The sequence below is a fragment of the Natrix helvetica genome (assembly GCF_964273705.1).
Source record: "Natrix helvetica genome assembly, chromosome: 9".
NCBI lineage: Eukaryota > Metazoa > Chordata > Lepidosauria > Squamata > Natricidae > Natrix > Natrix helvetica.
Window position 1 is genome coordinate 14,953,132 of NC_138560.1, and position 12,859 is coordinate 14,965,990.

General features: G+C 47.4%; 1 protein-coding gene across 2 annotated transcripts in view; it reads right to left on the reverse strand.

Moving 5' to 3' along the window:
• Nucleotides 1–12,859, reverse strand: part of ZDHHC18 (zDHHC palmitoyltransferase 18) — a gene marked incomplete at its 3' end in the record, with an annotated part of 54,158 nt that overhangs the window by 1,995 nt on the left and 39,304 nt on the right. The window lies entirely within an intron of this gene.

Here is a 12,859-nt window from a genome sequence, read left to right on the forward strand (position 1 = left end):
CTCGCTTTCAGTAAAGCTCAGTGCACACATGTCAGAAAGTGGAAGAGCCCCCTTTCAGCAAACCATGTTAGACATTCAACCCTTGAGGTCAGGACTTTTCCAGGCCCTCTGGCCTGCAAGCAGAATCCCCCCAGGGCCTTGCTTCTCCATGCAGATGAGAAAAGAGAGAAGCAACCTAGAATTAAGAAGACCTTTCCAGACAAGGAGAACAGTCAGCGGAATGACCTTCAGAATTTGTGGGTGCTCCATCACTGGAGGTTTTAAAGAAGAGATTGGACAGGCATTTGACTGAAAGGGTATAGGGTCTCCTGCCTGAGCAAGGGGTTGGACTAGAAGATCTCCGTGGCCCCTTCCAACTCTGTTACGCTGTTGTTCTAAATGTCCCAGTGAGGAGATATATTTACCAGCTCAGCAATGCAGGGTGCATTTTATGACAAAGAATTTTGGTATATGCTCATGAAGCAAAGGAAGATGCTCCATGAGGATAACTGATTCCCCCCAGCCCCCCCCCCCCCAAATTTACATGCACACGGTGCAGTTCTCCATCCTGAAAGGTATGGAGACCAAGCAGGAAAACAAAGATGAAATCAGATAAATCTACGATGAAATGCAATAAATTTATAGGCGATCATGACCGAGTTATACCTAGGTCTTAGATTTACAGGATGGCCCTCCTCTGTTGAGAACTTTGTTCCTGCAGGTGTCCATCAAAACAGCAAGAATATTCTAGCACATTCAGCAACCTTTTTCCGTCTGGTGATGCTCAGGCTTTGATGCTTAAAATCTCAACAACCCGAGGGTTCTAAGCTGGGAAGACTGGAAAATAACTGATATATGCAGAAAAAGAAACTCCTGTGTTTCACTGGAAAGAAGCGTGGGATGAATGTTACTGAGCAAAGAAATAGATGAAATTACAGTATGTTCTTTCGACAGGTCAATCCCACGGTTCTGGCTTTGCGCTCGGAAGGAACATGGCTGTGATCCACTAAAACATTTGCTTTGCATTCTGGCTCGAACAGCTTCACTTTCTGAGGCTGTGAGCTCTGTGTCTGCTATGCTGGGAGATCTCTCAGATCTGTACCAGGAATCGGGGGCTTAAGAGGATGGCTAAAAGAGGCCACCAAGAAAGTCGACCTGATCGTTTTTTCCCGTTGCCACCATGAGGTGCTGCTGATGCATCAGTAGGGCAACTAAACACAGTTCTTCTAAACACTCTATTTTCCCATTAAGAACGATTCCATGAGAGCCACAAGGGGCTGCTCTTAATGCAAGAAAGAGGCAACATGTTACTGGGTGCCTCTTCTTTAATGGTGGACAAAGATGGCCTTACGCTTGTTCGCACAGTCTCAGTATTATTGTGAGTTATCCTGAATAGGGATAGAGGAGGACGAGACAGAGGGAGGAGAGAAAGAGAGGAAGGGAGGGACAGAGAGGGAAGGAGGGAGAGGGAAAAGAAAGGAGAAGGGGGGAGAGACAAAGAGGGAGAGGGAGAAAGCAAAGGAGAGGGGGAGGGAGATAGAGAAAGGAAGATGGAGAGGGAGAGAGACAGAGAGGGAGATGTGGAAGGGGAAAAAGAAAAGGGGGGGAGAGAGAAAGAGGGAGGGGAGAGACAGAGAAAGGGAGGGACAGAGGGAGATGGAGGTGAGGTGGGGAGGAGAGAGAATGAATCAAGGCAAGAAGTCCCAGTGTGGGGGGTTTTCTCTTCTCAGCACTACCCAGCACTGATGTTCTGGCCCTCCTGGCTGAACTGATCCGCTGGCAAGCCTGCCATGATACCTTGCACAGTTTCTGGCATGAACTTAGACGGTGTGCTTATCCCAAAGCCAAAGTTAAGACCATCCAGGTTCCTGGCATGAACATGAGTTTAAAGGTCTCCATAACAGGCCGTACTTAGCCATGGAGGCCTACTGAAGGGTGACAGCCCTTAAGGACCCGAGGCACCGTTAGCAGACGGTCCCTCATTCTGGAGGATCAGAGGATGCCTAGAAGGGACAGGAGAGTCAGTCCTTGGGCTCACCTTTCCTGTCCAGGCTCCTGAAAACACTGCCATGGATTTCCTCCTCTTGCCTGCCACTTCCGTTGGGTGAGCTTTGCACCTTCGTCTCGGGTGACACATCTGTCTCCTCGCAAAGCTGGCTATAGGCAGGCCCCGTCTCACAGCTGCCGCTCTGCCAGCCTCAGCAACTTCCGTGCAGCTTCAGCAGTGAGGTGGGGCAGGGCCAAGCCCTAATAGGCCTGAGGCTCTGGGTTGCTTTCTCTTCCTTTCTTCCCCCCACCCCCCACACCCATCATGTTCTGTTGCAGCCTGCAGGGAAGGCACTTGGGTGTCATCTGCAGCTGGAGTGGGCAAGGCATTAGGCTACTGGCAAAGTCAAGGCACGTCCCACCCTACAGCAAAGAGCAGGCATGACTTCGGTGGGTGGAAAGGACGTCTGGGGCAGACGTTTCCTGGGTCATCTCCAGGGAAGCAGGGCTATGACTCTGGAGCTATGGAGCGTGGGGGGAAAACCCCGTGTTTCTCCTTTGCCAGCCGACCTGCAGATAACAAAAGGATGCTGAATACGGGAGATTTGGATATGGACAATTTGGGTGCACGGAACAGGTTTCTAAGACCCAACACCCAGAGAGAGATTAATTGTAATGCTTATCTTGGCACTGGAAGCTTCTAATCTCTCGCAGTTCCACCCTATTCAGAGGTTCCTCCCCAGCTTCGCTTTTTATGCTGTTCCCTCGTTACCTTTTTAGCGAGCGCGAGACCAGCCCTTACTAATCAGGACACCTATCAAGGCACAAAGGGCTAAGTAGCTCAATGCCTTTTTGATGCCTCCTCTCCTCTCTTTACCACGTCACAGTGAGTCATGTGTTTCGCATGATGTGTAATTGGTGGCTCTGGGGCGAGAAAGTGTTGAGTCCCACAACTATTATCACATGAAAGCGCTGAGAAACAATTCCAAATAAGGCCACGTAATCCTGCTCTGAACCGAAAACGGCGAAGAAAATGACTATTGCCTTAAGAAACCCTCCACAACCATTAGCCTTGACCGGCCTGATGGGATCTGCCAGTTAACCTCTACTGGGTGGATCAGAAACACACCTGGAATGTCTTGGGAATGGGATATGGGTGTTGGTGAGACTTTCAAAGGCACCCATGGCTGTTACCCTGATGGGAAGTTTCTCAGACAAGGTGGAGCTCCGCCATCCAGACACACCTGCTCAAATCTTCCCTATCCCTGCCCTCCTTCTCCACCCAATCCAGGCAGGCAGCTCCTGGCACAAACAGCTGCGTTAGCAAATCTGCAGCAGCTCGTGGCTTGTGGCACAAGAACCCACCCCCCACCCCACCCTGTTCCTCCACCCTGCCCCAAAACTGCTGAGTATTGGCTTTTCCTGTGAGGCCACGTCCCCCTTCAGCCCTCTCAAGAAAAGCCAAGAAGCAGTGGCGCTTGCTTAACAGATAGCAGATTAACAGAGTTGGAAGGGACCTTGTAGGTCATCTAGTCCAAACCCCCCTGCCCAACCTAGAGATCCTCCACCGTTTCTGACAGATGGCAGTCCAGTCTCTTCTTGAAAGCCTCCAGCAATGAAGCTCCCACAACATCTGAAAGCAACTTCTGCTCCATCGGTAGATTGTTCTCATTGTCAGAAAATTTCTCTTTATTTCCCGTTTGAATCTCTCCTTGATCAGTTTTCATCCATTATTCCTTGTCTACCTTCAGGTGCCTTGGAAAGTAGCTTGACCCCTTCCTCTCTGTCAGCCCCTTAAATATTGGGAGACTGCTATCGTGTCTCCCCTGGTCCTTCTCTTCACTAGACTAGCCGTGCCCAATTCCTGCAAATGTTCATCGTATGTTTCAGCCTCCAGTCCCTTGATGTGCTGCTGTGAAGTTTCCCTCCCCTCTTTCCTTTTCAAAATTTGGCAAGTCAACCCTACGCTACTCCCTACTAACTCTTCAAAGCCTCTTAGCTTTGTAGCTGTGTAAATGTATACAGGTACTCCTTGAGTTACGACTACAATTGAGCCCGAAATGTATGTTAAGTGAAACATTTGTTAAGTGAGTTTTGCCCCATTTTACGACCTTTCTTTCCTCACTTGTTAAGTGAACTGCTGCAGTTGGTAGGTTAGTGACTGAGTTGTTAAGTATGAATCTGGCTTCCCCATTGACTTTGCTTGTCAGAAGGTCGCAAAAGGGGATCACGTGATCTTGGGACCCAACAACGGTCATAAATATGAACCAGTTGGCAAGCATCTGAATTTGATCACATATGTGAAGTTCCCAGAAGGCGACCTAATTAATTTACGAGCCTCGAGACAAAGTTCAAAAGAAATCCATTCATTTATTAGGATCAACTCCTGTGGAGCCAAAACTGATTTACACTTAATGGCAGCTGAACTTTACCCCTGTGTTCCCTCCCCTCTGCCTTGGTCATAACTCACATTCACTAACAAGATGCTACGGCAGGTTATGGACATGTGCATTCACATGCTAGTTACAAGAATATGAGACCTGATTCTAGCCAAAAGTATGCATGGAATTCTCCTCCCTTCTCTATGCCACTTGATAGTCGTCATGGCAACACGTTACAAGTTGACAACATGGTCATGAGGATGCTGGAAAAGTCATAACTGTGAAGAACGGCCATAGGTCACTTTTTCAATGCCATTGTAACTTTGGTCACTAAATGAAATGTTGTAAGTCAGGGACTACCTGTATATCGCTTCTTTTAAAAAAGGCTTACAAGTGTCTATGCAGTCATCCAGGTTATGGTTGTCTCAAAGGTGCTTTTTTCCAAGAGGAAACTGGACGTTCTGGTTTGTCTTTGAAGATGTTTCGCTTCTCATTCCAAGAAGCTTCTTCAGCTCTGACTGGATGGTGGGGAATGGAAGGATTCAGTCATCGTCCAGTCAGAGTAGGAGAAGCTTCTTGGATGAGAAAAACCAGAAAGTCCAGTTGCCTCATGAAAAAAAGCACCTTTGGGCGTCTCAGCTTACAAGTTCCCCAGCTAGAAGGTCCTCTGTGCCTACGTTGGATAAATCAAAGGTGCCACCTTCTGATCTGCACACTGAAGCGACGGGTATCATCCACATTTAAAGTGGGGAAACAACAAAGCCAGAAGAATGCAAAATGACTAGAAAAGAATAGGCCGGTGATGGCTAACCTTTTTCTAAATGTGTGCCAAAATTGTGCGCGTGTGCGCTATCGTGTGCACACGTGTATGCACACATGCCCTACCCACCTGCACATGCGCTCATGACACCCCCCCTGCACGCGCATGACCCACCCACCTCCTGCATGCGGGGGGGGGGAGTTTTCGCCTTCCCCGGGGTCCAGAAGCTTTCCTGAAGCCTGGGGAGAGTGAAAACGGCCTCCCCTGGTCCTCCGGAAGGCCGAAAATCAACTGGCCGGCGTGGAGCTGAGGGCTCCTGTGCCGGTAAATATGACTCCCTGTGCTACCTGTGACCCGCGTGCCATAGGTTTGCCATCATGGGAATAGGCATACTGACGGCCACTAAGTCCTCAAAGGCCCTCCAAAACATTTCAGGTCTTCAAATGTTTATATAGGATCCTATAAAGCCTCTGGAGCCTGGGGTGGGCGAAAAATGGCTTTAAAAAGGCTGAAATCAGCTGGCCAGCATGTGCATGCGTGCTGGCCAGCTGACAGGGCAACGCCTCACATGCCCTGACAAATGGCTCTGCCTGCCACCTATGGCACATGTGCCTTAGGTTCGCCATCCTGGACCTAGACTTATATAATGCTTTACAGCCCTCTCTAAGCAGTTTACAGAGTCAGCCCATTGCCCCCAACAATCTGGGTCCTTATTTTACCCACCTTGGAAGGATGGGAGGCTGAACCAACTTTGATCCTGGTGAGATTCAAACTGCCAGATTGCAGGCAGCCGGCAGTCAGTAAAAGTAGCCTGCAGTACTGCACTCTAACCACTGCGCCACCGTGGCTCAGTGGCTGAAAAGGTTGGGGGCCACTGTCTTAAGACATTTCAAAGTGCTCTCTTAATTCTCTTACCTTTTCTTCACCATAAACTTTTTGTGGCCACGGATCATGGCCAGGGCCTACCAGAGTGGTCATATATATATCAAACATTACAAATGGGTGAAAGTTGTCAAGATAGCTTCACTTGACCGTTCGGATTCCACCAGGAGGGTTGGAATTCTCTCTGAAAGCAGAGGACCTAATGGGTTAAGTTGTGACTAAAGCTTTGAGGTCCCACCGACAGCCCCAGGATGGAGACTTGGATGCGCTGTGCCTCGAGTGTTGCAAACAGGGCGAACAGGTTTAGGCTTGAACAGCCCTGCCTCCCACGACATTACATCAGACAAAAGGGAGACCAGGGTGTACTACCAGGAGAGTCAGTTTCAGAAAAATGCCAAAAGTCTCCCTGCACTTACATCACTAAAGAGACACCTCAGCAATCTGGAGCAAGCACTGAGGTCATTTTTCCAATTAGGGTGTGATTGTAGCTGGGAGTGCTGGCAAGAAAAAAGGAACAAGTGTGAGCATCTTCAGGGATGCCGGAGCAAAGACGACGGTGGCTTGTTGGCACATCAGTTAAGGATGATGGATCTCAAACCCTGAGCAGATCCAGAAAATCTCCTGCACTCCTGTGTTAATGGGACGCTTCATGAACAAGGTCTTTGTCTGCACTGACATCAGATGTCTCAGATTTATAGGAAATAGAATAGAATAGAAGAAAGTTGGAAGGGACCTTGGAGGTCTTCTAGTCCAACCCCCTGCTTAGGCAGGAAACCCTACACCACTTCAGACAAATGCTTATCCAATCTTCTAGCCCTCCTCTTAAATCCATGTATTATTTCTATTAGCCACATGCTTGATATGGATATTTGCGAGGCATCTCCAAAGCTGTGCCATAAACGGCCTTCATTTTCTGGAGCCCTCAGAAAAGGCATGAATACGTGCTGGGGCAGTGACAGCTAATCTTTTTGTTGCTGTGTGCTAAAAGCATGCACGCACACACGTGACAGTACATGTGTACGCACACGCACTCAATGCAATGCATGTACTGTCTCCCTGCATGAACCCCCCCTTTGCGCTCATGCACGTGAGCCCCCCTGAACTCCCCCCGCCACCCCCTGCATGTACACGCGACCCCCCTTGCATGTGCCACCCGCACACGCATGGCAGAGACCCAAAAACCAGCTGGCTGGCGGGAGGTGTGCGTGCATGTGCCGTGGAGCTGAGGCAACGGCTTGCGTGCCTGCAGAGAGGACTCTGCGTGCCACCTGTGGCACACGTGTCATGGGTTCGCCATCAGAGTGCTAGGGGGTGGGGGTGGGGTCCTACCCCAAATCATGCATCATTCACAAGTGAAAGGCTGTCCACTACTGCAGGAAAGGCCCTTGCTCATTATCTCCACAGCAGGAGAAAAGTCCCCCGTCCCACCAGGTGGAAAGGAATTGCTGCCAAATGCTTCTTGACTAGCTCCAGCTCAACCGCAGACATCTGACAGACCAAGACTTGGATCCTTGGTGCCTCTAACAGGCGGGAAACCTCCTCCCTTGCCTGGGACCAGGGAAACAGCTCAGCTCAAACCAGCGTTAAGGCAGCTCCTGATTTTCCCAAGAGATAGCGAGTCCAACTTGCTGATTTACCCACACTGGTTCTGCCACCACAATTTTGCCAAAGAGAGAAATCAGGGGTTAGACGTCAACGCCCATTCAAAGCTACATCTCTGCAGTTGCTCCTCAGGCCTGCAGCTTCCCAAGAGGTGGGAGCAGTTCGAGATGGCCTGGAAGTCGGTTCTTTCGTTTTGTTGTCACAGCAGAAAATTGGATCCGAAGAAATCAAGAGGGAAAAGGAGCCATCTTCATCTTGGGCAGGCTCCATTCCTGTTCAAAATCCCCCAGGGCTGCTGTCTCCTGTCTGTTTCCCTGCCAGGAACCTGCAAATTAGGCCCCCAGCCCACCCTGTTCCTGCCTCTGGCTCCTTTGCGGGCTTTTAGGGTGAATCTCTTGGCCTGAGCAATTTCAAAGAGCTGTTGTAAAACAGAACTAAGGGCTGGGACAAGCACCACTGGTTGCTCAGGCTGGAAAAGCATAATGGGAATCTTCCATTGAAAAGAAAAAATGTCAAAAGTCAGGATGACGCTGAGCTGCGCTTTGAAATGTTTGCCAAGGAAAACAGGCTGTGGCACACCTGGCCCATACTGAAGCATGGTGTGTGTGTGCGTGCGTGGAGAGGGGTGGGAAGCCGCTGTGGCAGCCAAATGAGTGTCTGGGTGGAAATAAGGATGATCTCCTGCAGATGAAGCTTCAGTGAAATGTGGAGAAACTGCAGAGGGAAAACAAAATTGCCTTTCTGATTCCCCACAGGATTCTTGATCGGGCGAACGTGTTCTGACCGAGGCTTCCCAAGAGCATGAAACAAACTCCTTGTCTCAATAAAAACCCTTTTGTTAATTGGCTGTGAATTCTGCTCATTCACATCCAGCAAAGACTTTCAAGGGAGGATTTACAGTCACAGACCTTATCTGGCTTGGAGAGCTGGCAGGCCGATATCTGCAGAACTTGGCAAGGAGTCTCAGAGAGTCACGAAACAATGAAGCAAACTAATTGTCTCTCCTGCAAACTCCACTCCCCTTTCGCTCCTCTTTTATTTCCTCTCTACACATGCTCACATTGGGAACAGGCTCCAGCTGTTCCTCTGCCTCACTGATGTCTGACTCTGAAGGCAGCTGATAACTGGCATACGGCTCTGGCCCCATCTCTGCCTCCGACACAGAACCCTCATCAGAGCCTTCCCCAGACTCCAGGACTGGCCCATGTTCCTCCCCAACTTCCTCACTGTCCGAATCTGCTGCCAGGTCTGCTGGCTGCTGGCGGGCCACAACAGAAAGTGTGCGGTCCCCACCCTCTACTCTCATCACTGCTGCCTGCAGCCATGCAACCTAATTGTCTGGGCCAGGTTTGGTTGCTTTCCCAAGGTCTTGCAGTGCCAGGATGCCTCCTTGCCTGGTTGGAAGCAGAGCGCAAGTCTGCACTCGCTCTCTTCCAACACATGGATATCTTCTTGCACAGCTTGCAATATGTCCCACAGAGCATGGGATGCTCACCAAGGAGTCCTGGGGGACACCAGAACCAAATCACGGAACATCCCGTGGAACAATTCCAGTCCTCTTTCTAGATAAAAAGATTGGTCTCAAGGCTGAGTTGAGGTGCTGTTTGCTAGTCCTCCCAGACAGGCAAGATCAAGAAGCAGGCGTGGAAGGGATTCTAGGGTGCTCTTTCTTGTTGTGGGTGGTAGAACAGAACAGAACAGAACAGAACAGAATTCTTAATTGGCCAAGTGTGATTGGACACACAAGGAATTTGTCTTTGGTGCAAATGTTCTCAGTGTACATAAAGAAGAATAGAATAGAATAGAATAGAATAGAATAGAATAGAATAGAATAGAATAGAATAGAATAGAATAGAACAGAACAGAACTCTTAATTGGCCAAGTGTGATTGGACACACAAGGAATTTGTCTTTGGTGCGTATGTTCTCGGTGTACATAAAAAGACAAGGATACATTCATCACGAATCATAAGGTACCACCCTTAATGATAGTCATAGGGCACAAATAAGCAATCAGGAAACAATCAATATCAATATAGATATAAATAACAGAGTCTTTAAAGCCTGTTTCGTTTTTTTCCCCCATGCCCCATCTTAGGCTAAGGAAAACCAAGGTGGGGTTGTCCCGAGTTTTATGAGAAGTTTTATATTAAAATGTATTTTATTCTTAATACTGTTTCCATCTTCCCTTAAAATATTAACAGATTCCATAATGGACTGAGAATCGGTGTCTCCCCTAGAGAACTGACTAGTCAAACTGAAACTAAGTTGATCAAGTGAAAATAGGAAATTGGAGGGGGGAGGAGAGAAGCTTTTTACTAAACACTTCCTCAAAACCCCCAAATAAGTTACCCCAACCTAATCCACATATCAAAGGATAAGGTTTGTAAACAGAGAGCTAATTAAATTAGGTCTCCCACCAAAACTGCATGTTCACAAAAATAAACATACCTCCACATACCCCTCAAGGGTCACGCTAGAATCAGCATGTAGACATCCAGGACCGGCTCCCCTATTAACTGTGGTGCTGTGCCCCCTTTTTCTGCAGCTGCCCCTAAAGCAGTGTTTCTCAACCTTGGGAGACTTTAAGTCCTGTGGACTTCAACTCCCAGAATCCCCCAGCTGGCTGGGGAATTCTGGGAGTTGAAGTCCACAGGACTTAAAGTCGCCATGGTTGAGAAATATTGCCCTAAAGGAATACCATAAATATTTCTTCTTTCCCTACAGTTGTCTGGATCTCGATTTTATTCTTGCAACCCCAGCTCAAGTTGGAATCCCAAATTATTCTTCTGAGAGTTTCTTTGTCATACTCCCCTTTTTCTCAAGAGTAAATAATATTTCCTTCAAGTCCCCCCATAACAGCTCATTCCTTCCTTCCTTCTCCTGAAAACCAACTCTAAATTCCTTTTTTTCCTACTGGAGGGTTGGGGTTTCCCATGTTGGCTGGGGAATTCTGAGAATTGATGTCTACGTGTTTTAAAATTGCCAAGAAATCCTGCTCTCTCCTGGAATTAGACACCAGCATTGACTGTTCGCATTGCCAATCCTTATCCCGCTTCTAGCGGTGCTTGGACTTCCTTCCTGGATCATAGGTGCCCAATCGAACCAATTTTACTCTTGTTGGAACTCTGGAATTAAGGACATTCCCTGGTGTAAGAACATTTGGCACATTTGTACAACGGAAAAGTGTTTGATGCAGCAACTGGAAGCCCGCTGCGCCAAAAACAGTTCTTTCTTGTCCAGTATTCCGTTGCAATTCATTTCTGCCAATGAATATGGCACCAATGCTAATTTGGTGGCTGCCCAATGCCAATCCTTGCCCCAGATTGCATCAGCCCCACTTTCTCCTCATCAAATTACAGGCTCTCTTGTGCCTGTACACTCACCCTGAGTAAACTACAGTGATTGTATCAGCGGATAGATTTTGATCTATCTGCATCACCTATAAAGCATCTATTGCCACATCCTTTCCTATCTCGCAGACTGATTCTGAAGCAAGAAGAGTGAAATAATTGGTTCTAGTCTAACTTTCCCCATTCTGACACCTTCCCAGGTCTGGGAATTCAGCTCCCATAATTCCTAATCAAGGCTGGAGCAGGTGATGACATAACAACAGAAGGGACTGTTTGAAGCTCAGGGCTGAACTGTGGGGTCCTCGGTGCTCTCTAAGCTGGGTGATGACGTGTTCCAGGTGTCCCCCCAACCCCTTTTCATAGGCTAGGAAAAAGCTTAACTACATGGTGCACTAACACACTTCTTTTGGGAAGCAGCCCCTGGAGTGTAATGTGCCAATTATTCTTATGCACGTCCATTGTGGCAACCGGAATTTTCCAAGGGAAAAGAAAATTGAGTGCCACACAAGCTTCCTGGGATAGAGCAAGGGAATTGAAAAGCATCTGCAGTGCCATGAAAGTCCCACAAGCGAGGGCATCTCCCCAATAACATGAAAGAGGCAACTGTCAGGTTGTAATGAAAACAAAAATATTTGGGCAAAAGAATCTAATTTACTATTTTGCTAGTAAAAAAAAAATTGGATCGTTCTTTCTTAGTTTCTGAGTAAGGATATGAAGAACTAAATGACACCACTGCACAGCTTAGTCCATCCTATCTTGTCCTTAAAAATCTCCTAAGCTCCTACAAATACAAATATTATTCAAACGTGGCTTTGGAGAGTCTCCAAATAGATGCTAATGCATACCCCCTACAAATCCCAGGTTTACACTCTGCTGCAAAATATGGGAGAGACTTGTAAAGCTGCTTTTTATCAGATTAAACAATCTCTGCATCTGGGATTGGTGCGGATCTGTGGTTAGGCATTTGTATTTTGATATTACTGTTTATTCATCCTTCATTAAATTAAAACTGGGAGTGTTTTACAAATTAAACTTTGGGTTGTCTACATTCACAATATTGGTTCTGCAATAAGCCTCAACAACTGTGAGAACCTAAGTTGAAAATATATTAAAAAGTAAGATAAGGTAAGCCAAGCTTAGCTAAACTAAGCTAAGCTAAACTAAGCTAAGCTAAGCTAAGCTAAGCTAAACTAAACTACTAGTTCTTCTCTATTGCTACAAGTAGCAACAGTTCAACAGTAAGTTAAATAATTGTTTAATGTTAATGTTTGCATTAGATTCTGCAACATTTTTCAAAAGCCTATAAAATATTAATATTCTAAACAGACTTCAAAATTAATGTTTTCATTGGCAGATAACGGGGGCTAATTTAATGAAGAATTATGGGTGTGGTATTTTTGACACCAGGTGCCCAAAATCCATCTTGAACATTGAACATTTGTGCCATCTGAATGAATGTTAGAGAATTGGCAGAGCAGGATGGAAGTCTGACGGGGGTGGGTGGGAGGGGGAAGCGTTGGACTAATTTAAAGCTAGAGAAACCTTTCCATAATCCCCCACCTATTTTTTTCTCTGCAACCTCAAGCCTCCCTCTGTAACCAGGCACCCCTCCCTCTCTTGCTGGCTGAGATGAGTTTGTAGCCGCAGGTGGATGACTGGATTTTGCTCCAATTAAGTGGTCAAGTTGAAACTCGTGAGAAATCCCAACGCAGTTGAAACTGTTGAGCTCCACCCAGGCTTTAAGAGAAATTAAATGGGAGATGGGCCAGTTCAGAAAGTGTTCAGCAATCCCATTTCCCAGAGAAACAGCAGAAAGTGGGTGTGGAGCCCTCTTGGTATGTGCTAAATTTTTTGATTCACGTTCCCCCCCCCCCCCCCGAGCCGCAAGGCTTTAGCTATTGCTTGGAACTGCATTAA